The following is a 20,614-nucleotide window of genomic DNA, read 5'->3' on the forward strand; positions in this document are numbered from 1 at the left end:
CTCAGGATCATTAAAAGTTTTTTATGTAGAACATTTACAACCAACAAGAAACATCAAGTAGAACCATAGGAACCTAAGAAACTTCAACTATCATAGGAGCTCTTATTTCTGATAATGTGCTTCTCTATCATTCTCCCTCTCTCAGCTTTTCTCCTTGCTGCTCTCTCTCTCTCTCTCTCTCTCTTTCTCTCTCTCTCTCTCTCTCTCTCTCTCCTCAGAGTGTGTGAGTGTGTGTGCTCACTCTCTCAGTGACTCCTGTGCCACTCGGATCACACTCTCACTCTCCTCTATCAGGATTACTGCAGCCCTGAGCCGCTTCGCTCTCTTCTCTCATCTTCTTCTTCCTCTGCTCTAGATGATCCCTCTTTCCGACAGTGTTCTCTCGGTAAGTGTCCAGAGTGACCCGCTGTTTTATGTCCGTCTTTATCGCCGCGTCTCTATCTCTCTCTCTCTCTCTCTCTCCTTCCCTCACTCTTTCTATCTCTCTCTCTCTCCCTCTCTCTCTCTTTACCTGCGGCGGCTTTTTCCGTCTGCGCCTTCAACTGCCGACAAAGTCTCACTGTTCTTCTGATAGGAATCGTGAATAAAGACTTTTGCAGTTAATTATTGAAGTGAAGGGAAAAAATCAGACTGTTTTCCTCACGTGCGAAGTTTTTGGGCTTGTTCCTCCCTAAACACTTAAATGACTTAAATGCAAGTCGGATGAATTTGAGATCATATGCATACAAACTGTAACACACAGCAAAACCCAATAACCTTCACGAACCCTACTCTCAACCAGTCTTTGCTTAACTTTTTATACGATTTTATTTATCCTATTTTATTCATATGCATACATATGTTGAGGTATTACAGCAATGAGACTTATGGCGTTGATAGCGCACGCGCGCTCCATTGTGCATTTGTGATGTCTTTGTGCATTTGTGTTGTCTCACAAAACTTTTTTATTTATTTATTTATTTATTTATTTTTAGATATCTTCTTCCAAATTAATACCTCTTCCATTTGAAACTGGGTGATAAGCTTTTCCAGATTTTCTTCGATCAGATCAGAAATTTATTAGCTGCTTGGTTGAACCACATGGTGGCGCTGCTGCAGATTTTATCTCCTGTCCGAATCAGGTTTTTTTTCCATTGTTTTTAATTCTACTGCATATAACCTAAGACAATGTGCACATTTATATCACTTTGACGTTACTTTCTTATTCAAATTGTTTTTCTTCTCATCACTTTGCACGAGGATGAAGTGACATGACTGTTGCTGTTGAATGGAATTGAAGAAGTGCACTATTTACATGAAACCTATTGATATTAGAACTGAATTTGTTTTGTTTTCGTGGTGCATTGCTGGATCTTGCAAGTTGTTTCTTTGCTAAATGATGCATTTAAAATTCACTGAGCTTCTTTTAATGCAAGTGCAAGCACTTTGGGATTTGTTTGTTTATTTCTTCGCTGGATATGATCCCTCCTCCTGTTCTGTTCAAGTTCTGAATCTGTCATCTTGAAGCGCAATAGATTTGGGAAAATACGGGGATTACAGTCGTTTCCGGGCCGAAATAAACATCAGCTCGAAGTAATGCCTAACAAGAAAAGTTCTGCATGATTACTGCAATCCAAATATTTATCTCAGCTCAGCTCATGAGCATTTTCTTTAAAGTGTGTGTTTTTTCAATGAATAAATAGCCGCCTTCATATGCATGAGCAGAGAAACTGGGTAAAATTAAAAGACGAATAGTTCACTGAAATAAAGTATTCATTCATTCATCCATTCATTCATTTATTCATAGATGAGTTCACACATCAATGCACACACACACATTTACACACTCATTCATAATTTAACAGAACCAATCTATCCACATGCATGTTTTTCAAAGATGGGAGAAAAACCAAAAAACCTAAAAGAAACTCGAACATCAGGAGAATATTCACAGGCACTCTGCACAGATAGTAACCCAAGCTCTGTGTTACCTGCTGCATCACCATGTCCCCAAAAACACCTTTTAAGATTAAGATATCTGAGATCCTTTATTTTCTGAAAATTATATTCTGCTGTAGAGCTTTTACCTCTAGGCACAAACAGATTTCCGTACATAGACCTTTATACATCTGAATGCTTATAGAAGGTCACTAGTTTGCATAAATAGTTTTTTTGCTTTGTATGTCAACAACCTACTTTTGGTCTATGATCATCATCATCATCATCATCTCCTTTGGATACACTGAAGCTTCCCAGCAGGACTGCATTACAATAATCCTGAAGTCATGTTCCAGTTTCTCAGCACGATTTCTAAACAGTGAGCATACTGCTAAGCTTGGTGAGATTATTACTGCTATTATTTTCCAGCAGTGTCATGTCTGTGATTTGCGTGCTGCTTTCAGTCATGGTTAACACAACATGGTTTGGCAGGTCATTAAGTGTAATAGCATCAGAGAAGCCGTCCTCACACAAGCACACACATACGCTTCGGCGGATGAGAGTGTTGGACAAAATGGGAAGTGCCTTTAAATAAGCAATAAACAGAGTTGGTTATGAGTGTGAACATATCATATCCTTATGAATATTAATATCCAGCTTTCAATAACACCTTCTGCGAAGCCTATTAAAGGGAGGTGTTATGCCAAAAAGCATTGGAGGGAAATTTTATAATATACGATGTGTATCATGGATATGGGGTTTACTACGTGCGAGAAAAATCCATGTCAATGCCAATTACAACTAGTGCCATGTTTAAAAAGCCATAACAATTGATTTAGTATATTCTTGAACAAATTATGAGTGGTACTGTGTTGTTAGTGCTGTGACTTACTAAAACAGCATCCCTGATTTGATCCCTGAGCTCACTTCATTGTCTATATTGAGTTTCACATGTTGCCTGTTTGGGTTTCCTCCAGGTTTCCTGCCACCTCCCAAAAACATACCTGCCTACTCACCCCTAGGTGTGTAGAAATGTGTGCATGCATGTCGTATTCTCCACCTCATATCATGTGTTCCTCAAAAAAAAAAATCCAGACCCACATTGACCCTGCCCATGATAAAATGGCTACTGAAGATGAATTTTGATATTTAACATCTGGTACAAAATAGATTTTTGACTAATGGCTAAGCAGCTGCTTGTTTCCGTGAGTCACAGTGAAGTCACGATGGTGATATAATATTGTTACACTGCCTTGGTCTAAGGCCCATATTCATAAAGCTTTAGTACTGTGAGGCTTTATGAGTATTCTTGGTTAATAAAAATAATGTGAGAAAGCTTATTATAAGGTCTAACAATTCCTCATAAAGCTCAAACTGAGAAGAAAAACATACCAGATCACTGTTTACCACAAGTTCCTTTGGGGCCTGCACTGTTATTCTAAATGATAAAAGCACCTTTAATATTAATAAGCATTATAAAATGTAGCATTATGAACATTTATAAGGTCATCATTGAGCGCTTCGAGTTGTATTATAAACTTAAAACCAGCGTTAATTTAAAAATCTGTTAAAATTTAAGCCCAGATCGTACATTATATCATATTAACAAAGGTAAAGGTAAACAATTAATGCAATTAATTTTGTCTATTAAATATATGATTATGGTCCGTTGTAGTAAAGTGTATATAAAGTGTATATAAAATTACGAGAATTATATTTCGATATTATGATCATAGTTTTATTGTGTTGTTTTTGCTCTTTTAAGAAAATTGAGATGATGACGTCACGTTAAATTAATCTCCAGCGCAAATCTTAAAAAAAAAGCACATTTTGAACACCAAAGATGTCGTCAGACTATTCCATTAAAAGCTCCTCAGCTTCCTGTTAGTCACATTAAAATTCATATACAGTATTCTAATTTAATCCTCGATGACTAATTAAGCCACACGATTTCTAAGTGCCTTAATTGCTGTATTTGTGATGTTTTTTTTTTTTTTGCTTTTGTTTTTGACAAATAGTGAGCGCGGTTGATTTACACTCCTGATCATGCCTTTCCCTGTAGGCACGGGAATGAATAATAGCGAGGTTATTAATGATAGCAATCAAATAAAAGATTTATGATGCTCTATAGAAGTTTATAAAATGTTCACCTGGCACTGTTCATAAACTATCTACAATACTAAGCAGAGTTAGAATGACTTCATTGAAGGCTTCATGGAAAGCATGACAGCTTTTTCTCCGGATTTTTGTTGCTTCAGCGCTTTTATAGAGGAAGACTATTTTTTTTTTTCTGCTCACATTCCTAATTCTAACTTTAACTCCAAATTCTCAGTAGAGCACATGTATAATTACCTCTGCTGAGACTGCGCTGGAAAGTGACCCTTATCCAGATGGTTCTGTTATTTTTGGGTCCTTGCGGAGACGCAGTTTTTGAAGTCACGAAGGACAAAAGAATAAAAAAAAATAATAAAAAAAAAAACCCTGAAAAATGCTGAATTCTGAATGAGTTGATGGAATTCCTTTGTTTTTACTTTTCTACTTCTTCCACTTTTGAAAATGCGTGCGGAATCCTAAACAAAAAACTTTGGTACAATGCTGAAGTTTATCTTGTGGTCAATCATACAAATGCGTGCAAACGTAGGCCGATGTGTTTATTATGCGGTTTTATTATACATGCTCTAAAAGCCCCTCTGATTGGGTGTGGTATGAATCGTAACAGGGAGATTGTTCTTATAGATTTGGATTGGATTGTGTCCTGTTGAATAATTATCGAGTGTTTGTCATGAATCAACTTAATGAAGCATGTAATGATGCTGTTGTGCTTTGGAAACGATGCCCTCTGCTACTTTTTTATGCAGCTATTTTTTTATTTACAAAGCTAGTTGGTATTTATTTCTTAAAGATTATTTTCCTGGACATTTTAATATTACTTACACACCCAATTGGACAAGATAAACAAAAGGCAGCCATTCTATAAGCCACCATATTTAATAAAAAAAAAAAAGCCCTGAAAATCAGAACTTCCAACATAGCAGAATTTTCTTTCCTCCTCCTCCAATTGTGCCCCTGGACACTTCACATCTTCTGCATGTTTAGTTGTTTAGTTATGGTAGCATGTCTGTCCCAGACTGAATCATACTGAATCAATAAATATATTTAAATTAAAGCACAAGAAGAAGGAAATGTCAGAAACCTCTGCATAAGATTTGCTGGGATTCCTCAGGGCTCTGAGCTGAGACCGTTTCAGAAGTATCTCATGATGGACTTTAAATATTCAGCTTCGTTACAGGGTCATGCAGGTTGCCTCGCTGTTCAGCTGGATGACGTGTTTTATTTGAGACAGCATGGCTAAATGCATTATTAACAACTTGATTGATATCTATGTTAGCATTTTATAGCTGTATAAAATAATAATAACGATTAAAATCGATTGCTTTTTTTTGACATTGATGTGTCATACCATAATTTCATCATTCCCATGTGGGGAATCCTCTTCCTCTAATACGTGTGAAGCCGCTGCTCCTTTTTAAACTGCTGCAGCCTTCGTTCAAAGGAGAGTACTAACTGCTCTATTTTGTTCACTAGATAAACACCTGTTGTCATGTGGCATTGATCTGGTCAACAGGGGAATGGAGAAGGCCGTCCTTCCCATCCAGAGAGCACAACTACTCTTCTTTCACAGACAGAACTGCGGAATCACTGGGAATTAAACTCTCAGCCAGACTTTAAAAAACCCCCACACATTTAAGAATGCTTTGTAAGCAATAAAACATGGCACAGCATGCATGCTGCTATAGGAAAACAATAAGCAACTGGGTGGTGTGATGTCTTCAGGTGGTTACCACCCTGAAGTTGTTATTTATCCAATAAGAGCATGTCCCGAAGTGTTTTATTACTCATATACCACAGCACGCTGCCGACAACAACGATTGTCTGTGAATTAAAGAATGACAGCTTCAACATGTTTCCATTTATAGTTACATTCTTTGCGATAACTTTTCCTCTTATCTTTCGTTATAGCAGCTATAAACAGTCGTTCCCTCACTAGCCTTTCTGTTTCTCTCTGCCTTGAATTTAAGATGGAAAAAAACAACAACCACAACAAAGTCCTCTATCCTGAAGCTATCCTGTGGCAGAAGAAAGCTCTGACATAAAAGAGACTTCAGATAAATGTTAAATGGATGACTCCTTTTTAGACGACTTCAAAATATGAACACTTTCCTTATTTTTCCCAAACTGCCTTAGATTTATTAACCTTAGATTATATGAATGGTCCTATATACACTTCTTTTGACATTGTGCATTGTTAATATTGAAAGGAAAACATCGAAGAAATTCATTCATTCATAGAAATTTATTGTACTGAACTGAACACTTTCGACCAATCGGATTAGAGAATTCTCACACATTCTCACAGACTCTAAGATAAGCTTGTTGATTGTGTCTGTATTTTTCACAGTAATATCAGCAGCAGTGTAAATACCTAGATAGTCATTGACTATTGAGATGAAGTCAATGGTCAGTGGGGTAGAACTTTGTGTGTAGGAGTCCTGAACTCTGGTGCAGACACGTTGCCATGACTAAACTCGGACCTTCCGCGAAGAATGCGAATCGTCCAGGGACAGGTGGAGGAAAGAAAATTGTTAAAGCAAAGCTTTATTATCACTGATGCTGCTTGTTCAGCAATGTTGCTATAGCGACTGAGGAAGATCAAATCATTAGACGTTGACAAGAAAGATTTGGAAACAATGCGAGGTGCCGCAATATGTGTGTGTGTGTGTGTATGCGTGTGTAAGCTTGCTTGAAATATTATTTTCCAAACTGCATTATTTAGCAGTACAAAAAGCATGCTGTGCATATTTGTACCATTTACCACCGGTTGCATTTGCTTTATTTATTTATTTATTTATTTTGGCTCATTCAGGCTTAAAATGTCACACACTCAGAAAGAATTTGCTGCTATTGCAAAATAATACTCATTATCACGGTAACAGTGTTGATTGTCTTCCTATCACATTACATGTGTTTGGGTTTATTTCTTACATCACAGTAAAATCATAAACTCAGAGAACTGAATTGAATTGAACTCAAGAATTTATTGAAGAAACTTCAATAACGGTTTGGATAAAATTCCTAGTATTTTATGTTTCTCGGGCGGGAGATTTTTTTTATTTTGAAAAATCTTGAAAATAAGAAGTGATTTTTTTCACTAAAATCTAAAATTATCTTTAGACAGGGGTGAATGTAGGTTTGACAGCTTCTCAGTGACTTTGATTATGGTATGGTTGTTGGTGCCAGACATTACTTCAGAAACTGTCGCTCTCCTGGGTTTTTTCACACACGACAGTCTCTATACAGAATAAAACGCATAACATCCAGTGAGCAGCAGTTCTGTGGGTGGATACAGCTTTTTGATTGAATGGGCAGACGGGTTTGAACTGACAGCAAGGATATCATAACTTAAACCACCACTCGTTGCAAGCGAAAAAAGCATGTCAGAATATTAAAGCACATTAAAGAGGCTTAGTTATTAGCGTAAATATTATTGCAACTTTTGGGTTGTATCTTCACCGTGTTTACGGTAACATCAAACCCTAAAAACTCCAATTCCCACCCATCAGAATCCTCCACGGTGTGTGAAATGTTGTTAAGAAATCCCCCTGAGCGTGTGTGTGTGTGTGTGTTCACAGTGGTGTTTTCAAACAGGCAGAGTGATAGTGAGTTAAATAAGGAGGGACTTTTCTCCACTGCTAATAGAGGTCTCGTCCGTCTCAACCATCAGAGCCACTGTGAGTTTATTCAGGCTGCTTTAATGAGATTCCTGTTTACGGTGGAGAGACAGACCAAATGCTGGTCAGGAGAGAGAGAGAGGGAAAGAGAGAGACACAGAGAGAGAGAGAGAGATAGAGAGAGAGACAGACAAAAAGAGGTAAAATGGAGCAAACAGACAGTGAGACAGGCAGTGAGAGTGACATGAGCAGAGAGAGAGAGAGAGAGTGTGAGAGAGAGGTGTTGACAGGCTGACCGAAAATACAGAGAGACATGATCAGGGAGAGAGTCAGTGGATGAGACAGGGAGACAGAGCTGGATGACTGAAGATGGGAGGGAAAGAAATACCAAGAGAGATGAGAAGAAATGAAAAGATGGAGATGTAAGGAGGCAGATGGACAGGAGAAAACAGAGCCAAAGAGAGGACCGTACAGACAGACAAAGAGGAAAGAGAGAGACGTGGACAGACTGACAGTTATGAAGTAGTGACAGATTGAGATGGATGGGAGGGAGAGAGAGGGAGAGAGAGAGAGAGAGAGAGAGAGAGAGAGGATTGACAAGTTGTCCACCTTTTTAAATAGTAAGAAGTAAGAAGGAGTAAGAAGGAAAGATTTTGTTCTTTAGTTTGTTCTTTTGTTTGTCTGCCACGTCTTTCTTTCTTTCTTTCTTTCTTTCTTTCTTTCTCATAGAACACAAAGAGACACTAGTAAAGAGTAAAGTTTTTCTGTCTCTCCTACTTTCTCTGATGACTGTGAGAGTCTGAGGCTTAGTGTGTCTCATTGTGTCTGTCTCAGCCTGAAATAGAAACTAAATCACATTCAGGCACACATGTGCACATGCATACACACACACACACACACACACAATCTTAGAAACAAGCAGCTCCTGTATTGCATTTAAAAGACAAGATAATTAAAAACACAGAGCAGACAGTTCTAGTAAAATAATGAACAACAAGATGGTGTGGTTCGACCCAACATGAAGCATGTGCCGGAGTTATATTTTATTAGAACACCACATTCCGAGGTATTTTACTTCTTTCATACCACAGTAATGTGGGAAGCCAAGTTTAGGGGCCCAAGCATCATCATCATCATCATCATCATCTTCTCCTTCTTCTTCTTCGTCTTTTCCCTCTTCTGGCTAGTAAAAAGCTGTGACATTTGGCACACTGATTTGGGAGGGTCTAAGGAACATTCTGACCAGAAATCTGGGCCAAGTCCTGTCAACACCTGCCTTCACCTGGTCAAATTTGGATCTAATTTTACTTTCTAGCAGCTATAAACAGCCATTCCTTCACATTTTCCTTTACAGAGCTAAAAAGAAGTAAAAGTTTCAGCCTACCTTTGTCTAGATGCTTAATTAACCTTGATCTTTGTCTAACTTTGTCTAAATGCTTAATTAACTTTCTCCATCAGAGTCTAAACAATAATATATAAATCCTTTTAGATACCTTATGGATAACCCTGACTGACTGGGTACATAAGCAGAAAATTCCTCTGATACATTAGTAAAAAAATATCAGTCTAAGTGACAGAAGGATCTTTTTAAATAATTTTTTTACTATACAATTTCTTTTTAATGTGATATTTTATTTATTCTTTGGAGTGCACAGTGAGTTCATCCTGAATTTTGTCCACCTGTATGTTTCAACCAATTAAATGTCTCCACAGTGACCAATATAAATGTAGAGCATGCAACCTCATACACCATAAAGAGACCAGCGGAGACCAAAAGTCGGAGAAATTTATACAGTTCAGTGATGCTGAATCTCAAAAAAGATTTTTTATTACTAATTCCAAATATAGAAATCTTTATAAGTAGTTATAACAAGTAACATCATTAAGAGGAAAAAAAAAATATCACGGATGTAGTCTGGGACGGTTTACCAATTTGCACTTTTGGGGCCTATTTATTAGCGAGCTTTTTCTTGCTTGATAATTGGCTCATTAGTAGTTAGCATAGAAGAAATAGTGCTCTAGCCACTGCGCTGCAGTCTGGATACAGAAGAATGGTCTCCACATATAAAATAGCTCATTTTCTGCTACTAGTAAGCTTTATTTAATGACAGGAATAGTATATGTGTGTTAAAATTGTAAACAGGTTGCCTGCTCAAGGGCTAGAACATTTGAAAATAACATAATTAGTGTATTAGTATGGATTCTGTGTTCCAGCAATCGCAATGCTTCTAGATATGAATTCTAGTCTTTCTAACGCTCTTTGTGTAGACTAAAAATAAACTCCAAATATAGCATTCAATAAACTTTCCTTTTAAGATCTGTTATTCGTGCTCTTTTCTTGCTCCATAATATTATTCACTCCAGTCTCTGGAGGTTCTTTCTTTTATTTCCCACGTCAGCTGTTTTCACTTCCAACTCTCTACACTGTATGTGAAATTTAAGAATGCCTTATTTGTCACCTTTTCAAGAATTATGATAATGGAACCTGCTTTATTCTGCTCGCTGTCTGACATTAAATGCCATCAAGATTTCCGCCCTCGGTAAAATGTCAGTGACTCATGAGGTGATTCATAACTATTGCCTTCCTCCTGGTACATTGATCCTTTTTTTTTTCTTTGTGAAATTGAAACGCGTCGTTGAACTCTGCGTCTCAACTCGATATTTGGGTTTTTGTTATGTTTTAGTGGCTCAGATGACGGGTGAAAATGCTCACTAGACCGAAAAGCGACAGCAGAGTGACAGAAGAGGACAGATGAACACTTGTTCCTCTTTCTGTCCTGTCACATATGAAATACACTCATATAGGGGCTCAGTATAGATAAAACTATCTCTCAGCCATCCTGCAGCATTTAATACTTAGCAGCATTCTGCCTCCCAGATGCCCCAGGCCAGCTGTGTAGTTCTACGATAAATACAGATGTAATATTTACTATAAAATTCCCAAGTGATCTCTTCATTCAAGTGAATATCAATATAAACAAGTCTGAAACGGAGGTCCAATTAGTATATGTAATCATTTGTGCAATTTACAGTGCACACACAAACACACACACACACTGCACATTTCTTGAAAATACTACATTTAGTGTAAACCTTAATTCATATCAGTGTCAAGTGTCTGCCGGAATGCAATTTTTTATTTTTTTTTTTCGTTGTGTCAATGTTCAGCATTGAATTTCTTTGTCATGTCATACTCCACAGTGGTGCTTAATAGTTCATATGAAATTAAAACCTCAGGAAATTAAGAATGTGTAGTTATTTATAAGTATTTCTGTTTTAACCTAGGGGCAATATATTCATAGAAAAGTTTTGTTGTTTTTTTTTCACACAGATGTTTCTATCTTCAAATCTTCAAAGTAAATACTGATATCAAACCCATTTCTGCTCTCTCTGTTGCCCCAAGTGCTTGCTCATAAGAGTCTAAAATTTGAAGGCGCTATCTTCAACAACTCGGTGTAAGATTATCTCAGCAGAGGGAAAAAGCATCTCACACTGAAAGCCAACAGTGTCCTGAATAAATTTAGAACAGGCTTGCAGCCATAAAATAATTAATTTGTTTATACTGATTGAAAATGTCTGATAAGTCGATTTCCATTCTGCCAACGGAGTGAACAAAGGGTTAAAAAACCTTTTCTTTTTCTCCACAAAATTTGTCCAAGAGTGAATTTCAGGATGAGTGTAATATTATATGGTAAATATTTCATTTTCTAGGATTACTCAGCTAGGGGATGACAAAGCACAAGAGAGTGTCTATAAATGGTTTTCTGCTATGTCAGTCAAATGGCTTCCATCAGTGAAAAAATAGGCATTTTTGCCCATGTTTATTGAGAAAACACACCAGGCACTCTAGCGAAGCTGGAAGTCTGGCTTGCATGACTGGCTTATTCTTACAGCTCTAATACTGATCTCATATTGAAAATGAAAAAACAAACAAATAAAAAAGTCCCAGAGTCCGTAGAATCGTGAATGTTTCACGCTCAGAGAAATATTTTCAAAATAATCTTTCCAATTGTAGTCAAATTCAATTTTGCACAGAACATACAGGGTTAAATAACATCAGTGAAAATGATATCTGCACATGAGGCAGTTTCAGCCTCCAGACCATTAGACTGTAGGAGGACGTTGTAGGTTGGGATGAGAGCGAGATCTCTCACTAATCAATACAAAGCCGTCTAATATCCTCCCTCTCAAAGCCCTTATATGAAAATCACAACCATGTGATCAGACATCGATAGTTCATCTGATGCACTTAAAACATGTCGACTAATTCCTCACAAACGCATAATAGCTCCACTGAGCTGCCCTGAAGATTGATGGTGGATTTTCTTCCACTAGAGCTGGATGCCATTTATATTTAAAGGCCTAAAGTTTAGTTTTCCAGCGTGATAAGATTCCAGGAAAAGTGCCTAACAGAGTACTGTTGTTGAAGTTCAGACAGGAAGTGCTGCTTTTCACCTTGAGAAGGACGTCATGCAGAGAATATTTTGAATATAAACCCAAGCTTATTTCATATAGGTTTAGACAAAAAGCAGAAAAGCAGAATGTAGATTTTGGGACTCGAAAGGTTTACTATAAGGTTATTTGCTGCTTCTACTGTATAAAACATTCTTCATACATCCTTGGTATAACTTTTCTTATACTACAGCTTTGTAAAATTCTTCGATACTGACAACAGAATCATCAAACTTCTTGTTTATATTAAAACAAGGCACTTCTGATTATGTAGAAATGATCAGCCTGGAATCTTTTTCAGATTTCTGGATACACTGGATCAATGACGTGTCTTCTTTTAGACTGTAGCAATAAAACCAAGGAAAAAATAAAACCTGTTTTTATATTTTTCTTTTGATTTCCACATTATAAGAACGAAGGCTTTCAGCTCCTTCTGCTTTGATAAGTCTGCATACTAAATTCCTTTATAAACTAAATAAATCACACTTACTAGAATGGAAATATGGAATCTCATTGTATTTTAAATTACATTCCATTTGGATATGCAGTGCCCAAATTCTTCACTTTCATGTAAAAGTTCTACCAATTTTATACATTTTTTAAATTAAAAAAGAATGCAATAGAAGAAGAAATAAATACATTTTAACAACGTTTTCCACAAAACTTTTAATTCGAAAAATATCTTCAGTGTGAAATATTTCTTACTTAGTAAATTATGCGGTTTACTATGAAGAGTCCTAAACAGTGTATGTTCTTACTGTCTGAACACATTAGGCTGAATAACAGGGGCTTAATAACTGAGCCAGTATCAGCTGTTAGTCATTTACGTGTCAACAACGATTAACACTAGTTAGGAGTGTACATGTGTTAGCATTGTAGCGTTTCAGCCGAATATCAACCTCTCCATGATTGTAATTTTACCCACAGGCTGGATGAGATCTCTTTGTCTCTCACTGTCATGCTGTGGTTGGATAAATAGCGTAGGAGGAGTGCTGCTCTGCTAATTTCCTGCTGCTTTTTCTTGCCAAACGAAAAGTGGTTTCGAGACAGTCTGATTCCGGGAGCTAAAAATAACACCAAACACAGAAACCTGACAATGCTAACACTTATTCTGTCAGTATTTACTTAATATTGGTTTTTGGATAGACAGATGACCAAACCAAAATGTTTCACCTGCTGTGTCACCTGCTGTTTTTTTTTCTGCTAGCTATTTACACTAGGATCCAATATAGTACGCTACCTCAAACTCACACTGGCTGTCTATGTATCTGAATGTCCCGTTCACACACTGTTGGGTTTATTGGTTTGAAATCATTATATTGGCATATATTTGATGGAATATCTCATGCCCAATGTTCCTAACAAACGAGCCGTGTTTTGTGCACAATTCAAAGTTAACCAAACCCCAAAACAGTGTGCAGTACATGCTGAATTTTTCCAGTACGTCAGCTTTGCAAATGATACGCATACTTCATACTAAATATTCTATATATTTACATTTATGCCATTTGACAGACAGCCTTATCCAGAGCAGCTTACATTTTTATCTCATTTTATACAATTGAGGGTTAACGGCCTTGCTCAGGGGCTAGCAGTGGCAGCTTGGTGGACCTGGGATTCGAACTCAATCAGTAGTCCAGTGCCTCAGGCTTTGAGCTACCACTTTATATATTTGATCCTTTCTAACTTATATGGAATTATATGAACCACTGTTAGACGAGTATTAATGAAAAATATAGCAAACTTTTGTTCGGTTTTTATTGACAGCCAGTTAGCTGTCAATAATTTTCCATAAAGGTGTTGAAATTCTGTATAGCATGAGTAAAAGTGTTGGATTTGTGTGAGACTAGCATCGATTGGTTCAAGCTGTAATGCTGTATGAGGTGATCGATACACTTGTCAATACAGAAAATGGGCCATTTTTCCTAATACACTCTTCATCGATACTTCGTCATGTGGTAGAACCCAGTATCACACTTTTACATGCACATGTGGTCTTGTTTCCACATACGTTAGATTCAATATATTGACATCAGTTTTAAAGAATCTTAAACATACGTAACGAGACAAAACAAATGACAAATCCGGATCTTGCTGGAACTTGGCTATGAGCGGAAGCAATAAAGAGATCTGAGAGCTTTACTTCGTATGAATGACTTTGCTTTAGGTGAAACATTAATTAAATGAAGCATGGCTTGTTTTCACTCAGACATTAGGGCTGATAGATGTTGATAGTGGAGTTGATGATGAGAATTGCTTTATACATGGAAATATTACACCTGCAGCTTCCTTTTTCTCACTAATGCTTTACCCGCCGTGAATCATGATTGGATGTTAAGTGAGGAAAACAATGGCGGACTGAAGTAATCACTCTATGCCTGAGAAATGAGCCACTCGGTTTCTGGCATTTGTTATTCAATACAGTCTTATATCAAATAGACTTGGGTTCACAAGTCAGTACTTATTACCAATAAATATGTTTACTCCATCAGATAGTTAAAGACAATGCAGTACAGTAAATTTGTTATATTCTTTAACATAGTAGTCCTAAACAATGTATTTATACTGACTGATGGTGCGAGTACGAGTAAGGAAGTCAGGATTTTTGTTGAGTATTTTGGATGCAGCATCTTTAGTTTACAGCAAATATGTTTTACTGAAATTTAATGTATCAGAAACTGTGCTTGTGCAAAAAACGATAGCGTTGTGTGATAAAATGTGATAAAGTTTACGGTGGCTTCATAAATCGATTAAAAAACAAAAAACAAAAAACAAACAGACATTCTATGTTTTTCTAGAAGTAGAGCTAGTATATGAATAACGGTATAAAGAGTAGAAATGATATGAGTATGATGTCAATATGAATATTCATGATGATAAGACTATTTAATGAATAAAGTGCAGGTGTTTGTTATTGTTATTGTGTGCGGTTTAATGCATATTGCTGAGCTGTGCAAAAATAAAATAAAAAAAACTCAAGTGTATTATTATTATTATTATTATTATTATTATTATTATTAATAATCATAATAGGATATAATATTTATGTACACATTTAAGAGCTCACTTTGGAGTAAAAAATATTCAAAATTATCTTAAATTTATCCAAAAATAGATTTAATTTTATTTGAAAAAAAAAAAAGAATAATAATTAAAAAATATCTCTAAAAAATAGAGAAGATCTCAAAAAAGAGAACTTTTTAATTTTTAAAAACATTTTATATGGTACAAATGACCTTTAAAATGAAATTAGATTTCCAGCTGCCAGCCATTGATAATGAGCTTTTCTCTAGCTGACCAGTCAGCAGCTTTGCTTCAGCTCATACTCACTGGGACTTTCTTTCTTTCTTTCTTTCTTTCTTTCTTTCTTTCTTTAATGAATATTTACCTTTTCAAGCATTTTTTAAGAGAATTTTTAATATCTTATTTGAAATAATAAATCTAATTTCTTTCTTTCTCAGATTTTTTCCACATTTTTGCGTGCTCTCTTGTAGTCGTTCTATTATTAACACAACATTTGTTGCTCATGCTTGCATTTGTTGTGTTTTAAATTTAATTATATGCACAGTGAACAGTTCCTGGACAATTGCTTCCTTATAACACTCATTAGTGCCGCTGTGCAGATGGTGCACTTTTATAGATGGTAAAAGCCCAGCAATAGGAAGTGAAGGAGCTGCCAGTCCGCTTGTACTGTACATCATTAAAAAAACAGACAATGGCATACACCGGACAATGTAAATAACCACACAATATACGGACAATATGAAACACTATAACATAACTGTTAAAGCAGACAGTGTAATTGTGTGAAATCCCTTGAGCACTGAACAATGAGTGAAAATTGCATGTGATTGTAAACTGAAGTGGTTTGGAAGTAATTATGGAGGTGTACATCCCTGGGAACTGGGTTCAATTTGCCACGTCTGCTTGGTCTGAATGATGCTGTCTCACACACTTGTGGATAAAAATGAGTCTCAGGTCTGCTGTCAACTATAATGCCGTGTCAAACAGTGATGTTGTTGATTTAGAGACCCTGCTGTTAGAAATCTGTCCAAATGCTTGTAGTCAAGCCTGACATTCTATAAATATAAAAAACAACAACAACCAAATACTAAAACAATCTGTAGTCACGAGACATCTTGAAGGCTGATTGTTCATACAGTGTTACTCTTAGAGATGTGTGTTATGTTAATAAAATAATAAATATTTTAAAATTATATTTAAATAATGGCTTATGGCTGGATCAGGAAGCTGATGGAAAGTTGCGATGGACTTCAACAGGAAACAAGGCAAGCACATGACACCAAAACTGTTGCAAAACTTGTAAATACAAATTCAGAAAAACTGGAAGAGTTAAGCCACGTTAGCTTAGAGGTTAGCATGTTTGCCTTGCGCCTTTCTGAAATTGTATGTTTAATTGTTTTCCCCATGCTTCAGGGGTTTCCTCTAGGTACTCTAGTTTCCTCCCCTAGTACAAAGACCTGATCGGCTGATTGACCATAATGTGTGAATAGGTGTATGAGTGTGTGTGTGTGTGTGTGATTGCACGCTGTGATGGATTGGTTCCCGTGATCATGTATAGGATAAGCGCTATAGAAAATAAACGAATAAATGGAAATGTTGTGGAGAAATACATGAAGACTTTTGGGACACTCTATATACTGTGTAGTAAACTGTAATGTACTGTTTCAAATACCAAAAATTTGCTTTTTTATTAAACTACTAAGCTCTCTACAACATTTTCCTCTCTACAGACTAATTGCTAATTAGTCGATTTGCTAGTAGTGTTCAAAAAACACACACCACATGACCACCAAACTTACATGAAAATTATCATCAGCATGAAGTGGGTAGAAAGTGCATTATGGGTAATAACAGAGAATAACACGGTGTGCGGTGTGTCTTTATGACTCTGAAATAAAGAAGCAACTCTCAAGAACTCAGGACACAATGAAACAATTCTGGTATTTAGAACCATAGGTGAGGTTGGAGTACACTACCCCTAGACATGAGTTAAGTATTTAGGACAAGCCCCAACCCAACAGACTTACAAAAACAATGAGTCTCATACAGACTGCTGTCAGCTTCCCTGTTATGTTCATGAGGAAACTTCAAACAGATGTAGATTTAAGGACCCAAGCTGGTAGGAATAGTATGACTAGTGTGTTTCAGGTCCACCTGGAGGCCACATGTGGCCATCCTGGAAACTGGCTGGCTGGAAAAGCGCCGTCATTATTAAAGAGGAGGGTGGAGGGGCTCATTAAACCATTATTTATGGCAGCTGTTATGTGCTATCGCCTCTTTTCAAGGCCATATTACTGAGGAAGGAGAAGAATAAATAAGTTATTGTCTCAAGATACTCCTGCTCAAATGACGTGTGAGTGAAAGCCTCCATATTGTTTGCACCTGGCTTTGTTTCGCTCTCTTCTCTCCCTCTCTCTCTCTCTCTCTCTCTCTCTCTATATATATATATATATACAGCATGGCTGTCCAGCTTTGTGATGGGAGCTTGTGATTTAAAAAAGGTCTCTCATGAGGTTTTTAAAGAATAAATTAAAAACATCATTTTTACCCCATTGCAATGTGACACTTGTCTTATTAATCAGACGTGCTAAACTGTCAGCAGTATCTTTTTCAAGGTTGCTAGGTTTGTGTGGGGTGCAAAACATGCCGGGTGCTAATTATTACCCGAATGACAGAAATAGCTTTAGCGCGATAAACATCACACTTTTTAAACTTCATCGAAGCATGTAGTCTTTGGAGTAGTTTAGCCCCTGGTCTACTTCAAGTCCAGAATGTGCCATGGCTCTTTTGAGATTTCCTCTCTCTCTCTCTGTTTGTGTAATAATTCTTGCTTATCCAGCTGTACCCATCAGCCCCGGCTGGTCTGTTTTCATTTTTCTCTTCATTTCAATTACTATGGGGGAATGTGAGGGGCCACAATGTTGTGGCACGTGGTGTGTGTTATTTCTGGACTTCCCAGATGCTTTTTATAGTTCCCCTTCCCCCTTTTATTCGCAATATCTTTCAGTCAGTAGTGAAAAGAATTATTCCAGCATTGGGGCTCTGATGTCTCAAATCATATTTTGTATCATTTTTTGTGTGAGTAGTGTTTACATGGGGAAACAGCAAGAGCTGATGCACTTGATCTAATATCCAGATGATGTGCTAGAACCACAGAGACAGACTGTGGAAGTTTTTGCACTCACAGCTTGAGCTATGTGTTGAAAAGGGCAAAGCATACTATTTTTGAAAATAGGTGAATGATTTATGTATTTGTGTGTGTGTGTGTGTGTGTGTTGTAGATCAATGTCATTTCCATTTACTGAAAAAAATAATAATTTTCAGTAATTGTTTTTGAAAAAAAAAAAACCATTTAAGTCATTACTTCACAGTCATCAATGAATAATTACTACAATAATAGTAATACATAGTAATAATACAGTAATAATTGCTAAATAATTACTGCAATCATTTAGGTACTGTGTGTACTGCATAGTGCATAACGTGAAGCATTTCTAAAATAGCTGCATTGATTTCTCAGTGAATACTTGAGACTATTGAGGTTCCAGTACTTTAGCTCAGATAGCATGAATTTTACTTCTGGAACAAACTTTACCCAGAAAACTCTTTGTGATGTGAAATGAAAATGTAATAAATTGCTTAATAGTTCAAAATGATTTCATTTACTCTGCTTTTTGTAGCTGTTTCACTGCCTGTTATCCTTAACTTATACCTGCTACTAGTGACTATTAAAATATAGTCACATGCAGCGATTTGCGGGGTCCAAGCACCTTTGTCTCAATGGCTATTTCTTGATAACTTATAAAGAACACTAAAGAGAGATTTTTCAGTCATGAATAAAAATATGCCCAAATTTTCACACTACAATGAAGTACTATATGAACTATTTGAACAAGATTCCCTTCCCTGTAAACGGCCATGCCCCACCTGCATCAGTGTTTTAACTTGAATGGAAAGGGCAGAACAGGGAAAAAAAGTAAATACAGGAGAATCTGGAGAAGTAAAAGTTATTGATAAAGAAACAATGAGATGGAAACAGATGATCAGCAGAATTATCAGGTAAAATGTGTGATTACTGGGTAGTTTGGGATTTTGGGCTCAGTATGTAGAAGAAATCTCCCAGCATGATGGAAAATAAACAGCTCAGAGTGGGGTTTGGATTCATATATTAGGATCTTTGGCTATTATTACCTATCTTAGACCAAACCTAATGACCAGCATTTTAACAAACATTGGTTTTGTTTCCTTAGAATGTAATTTCTTACATCGACACATTACGCGATTGTAGTTATGGTTACATCTAAGAACATTCTTCTCCAAACCCATCTTATTCCTGTTTCTTATTTTGCTTTAGTGGTGTTGATTTTCAGTTACCATGGTATACATGGAATATAACTGTGCCTACTGTATTGTGGTGGAATGTGTGTTTTTTTTTTAATATTATTTGAGCACAGATGGGTCCCACATTCACACTGCATGCAGTGAAGGAGGGAAGTATTTGAACTAAGCCAAAACACTTTTTAAACATTGCAATTCAAGCCGAAACATGGCCTTGGCTTCTAAAGTTTGTCATGCGAGGACCAGTGAGTGACCCTCAAACACAACTCGAGTGCAATAACACAGCTGCAGAGAGCAAAATATAGCACTGCAGGCCGGAAAAACAGCCCTTGCTGCTTATAAACAGACATGCATGCTTAAAAGAGACTGAAACATCTGCTCCAGCTGTTCAATTAAGCACAAATGAAGTCCTTTGTTCATCACACGGTTCCAATATCAACATCAAACGAGCGCTGGAGGTTAAGAAGGAGGGTCAATGAGGGGTAATTATGTGACTGGATTCAGATTCAGTGCTACATTAATTTACAGCTTGGTGTTGTTGGATACTGTAACCACAAGTAACGGAATGGTTCATAATGTTCTCCTTACTGCAAGTCAGCTTTGAATCAGCCTTAAACTTGTTTGGCGTCAGAAGAAGAATAATGTAGCTAACAAGTAAGTCGGTCTCAACCAAAATCTTTCTGATTCCTTTACTTACAGTCTCTGATTTTTTTTTTTTTTGTTGTAAATTTGACTCCCAGAAAAGACAACGCAAATATTAGCTTGATGTAAGCCTTGACCTTTGTTGTAAAAAGTATGTACAATGAGCTCATTTACTCAAAAGAGTTGCATCATGTTGGATCTGGAGCATATCCCAGGAACGTGTGATTGTATTTATATCACATTACACTGTATGTTTTTATTTGCATTTAGTTTAATGTAATGTGTTACATCACTTTATTTTGATGTCTTGTGAGAAGTTAAACCTTTACCTCTAAGTGCTGTCACTGGAGACAAAATAAAGTAAACGAACATCTCTTTTAAAATAAATCTGCATTTGTGGTAGAAATTATCGTAATCCAAAAACGTATAAATAAATGATTGTAATTCTAGTATGTTTTCGGAGGCTAGACACTCGAGAACCAGACAGAAACCCATATGGACACTAAAAAAAC

The 20,614-nt window shown here is 36.6% G+C and overlaps 1 protein-coding gene across 1 annotated transcript in view; it reads left to right on the plus strand.

Moving 5' to 3' along the window:
• The first annotated feature begins 228 nt into the window (after positions 1 to 228).
• Positions 229 to 20,614, plus strand: part of sema5a (sema domain, seven thrombospondin repeats (type 1 and type 1-like), transmembrane domain (TM) and short cytoplasmic domain, (semaphorin) 5A) — a 209,116-nt gene continuing 188,730 nt past the window's right edge. The window contains exon 1 of the mRNA XM_058376783.1: positions 229 to 385. The gene's annotated coding sequence lies outside the window, so the exon portion shown is untranslated. The remainder of the gene's footprint in view (positions 386 to 20,614) is intronic.

The sequence above is a fragment of the Hemibagrus wyckioides genome, linkage group LG23 (genome assembly GCF_019097595.1).
Source record: "Hemibagrus wyckioides isolate EC202008001 linkage group LG23, SWU_Hwy_1.0, whole genome shotgun sequence".
Taxonomy (NCBI): domain Eukaryota; kingdom Metazoa; phylum Chordata; class Actinopteri; order Siluriformes; family Bagridae; genus Hemibagrus; species Hemibagrus wyckioides.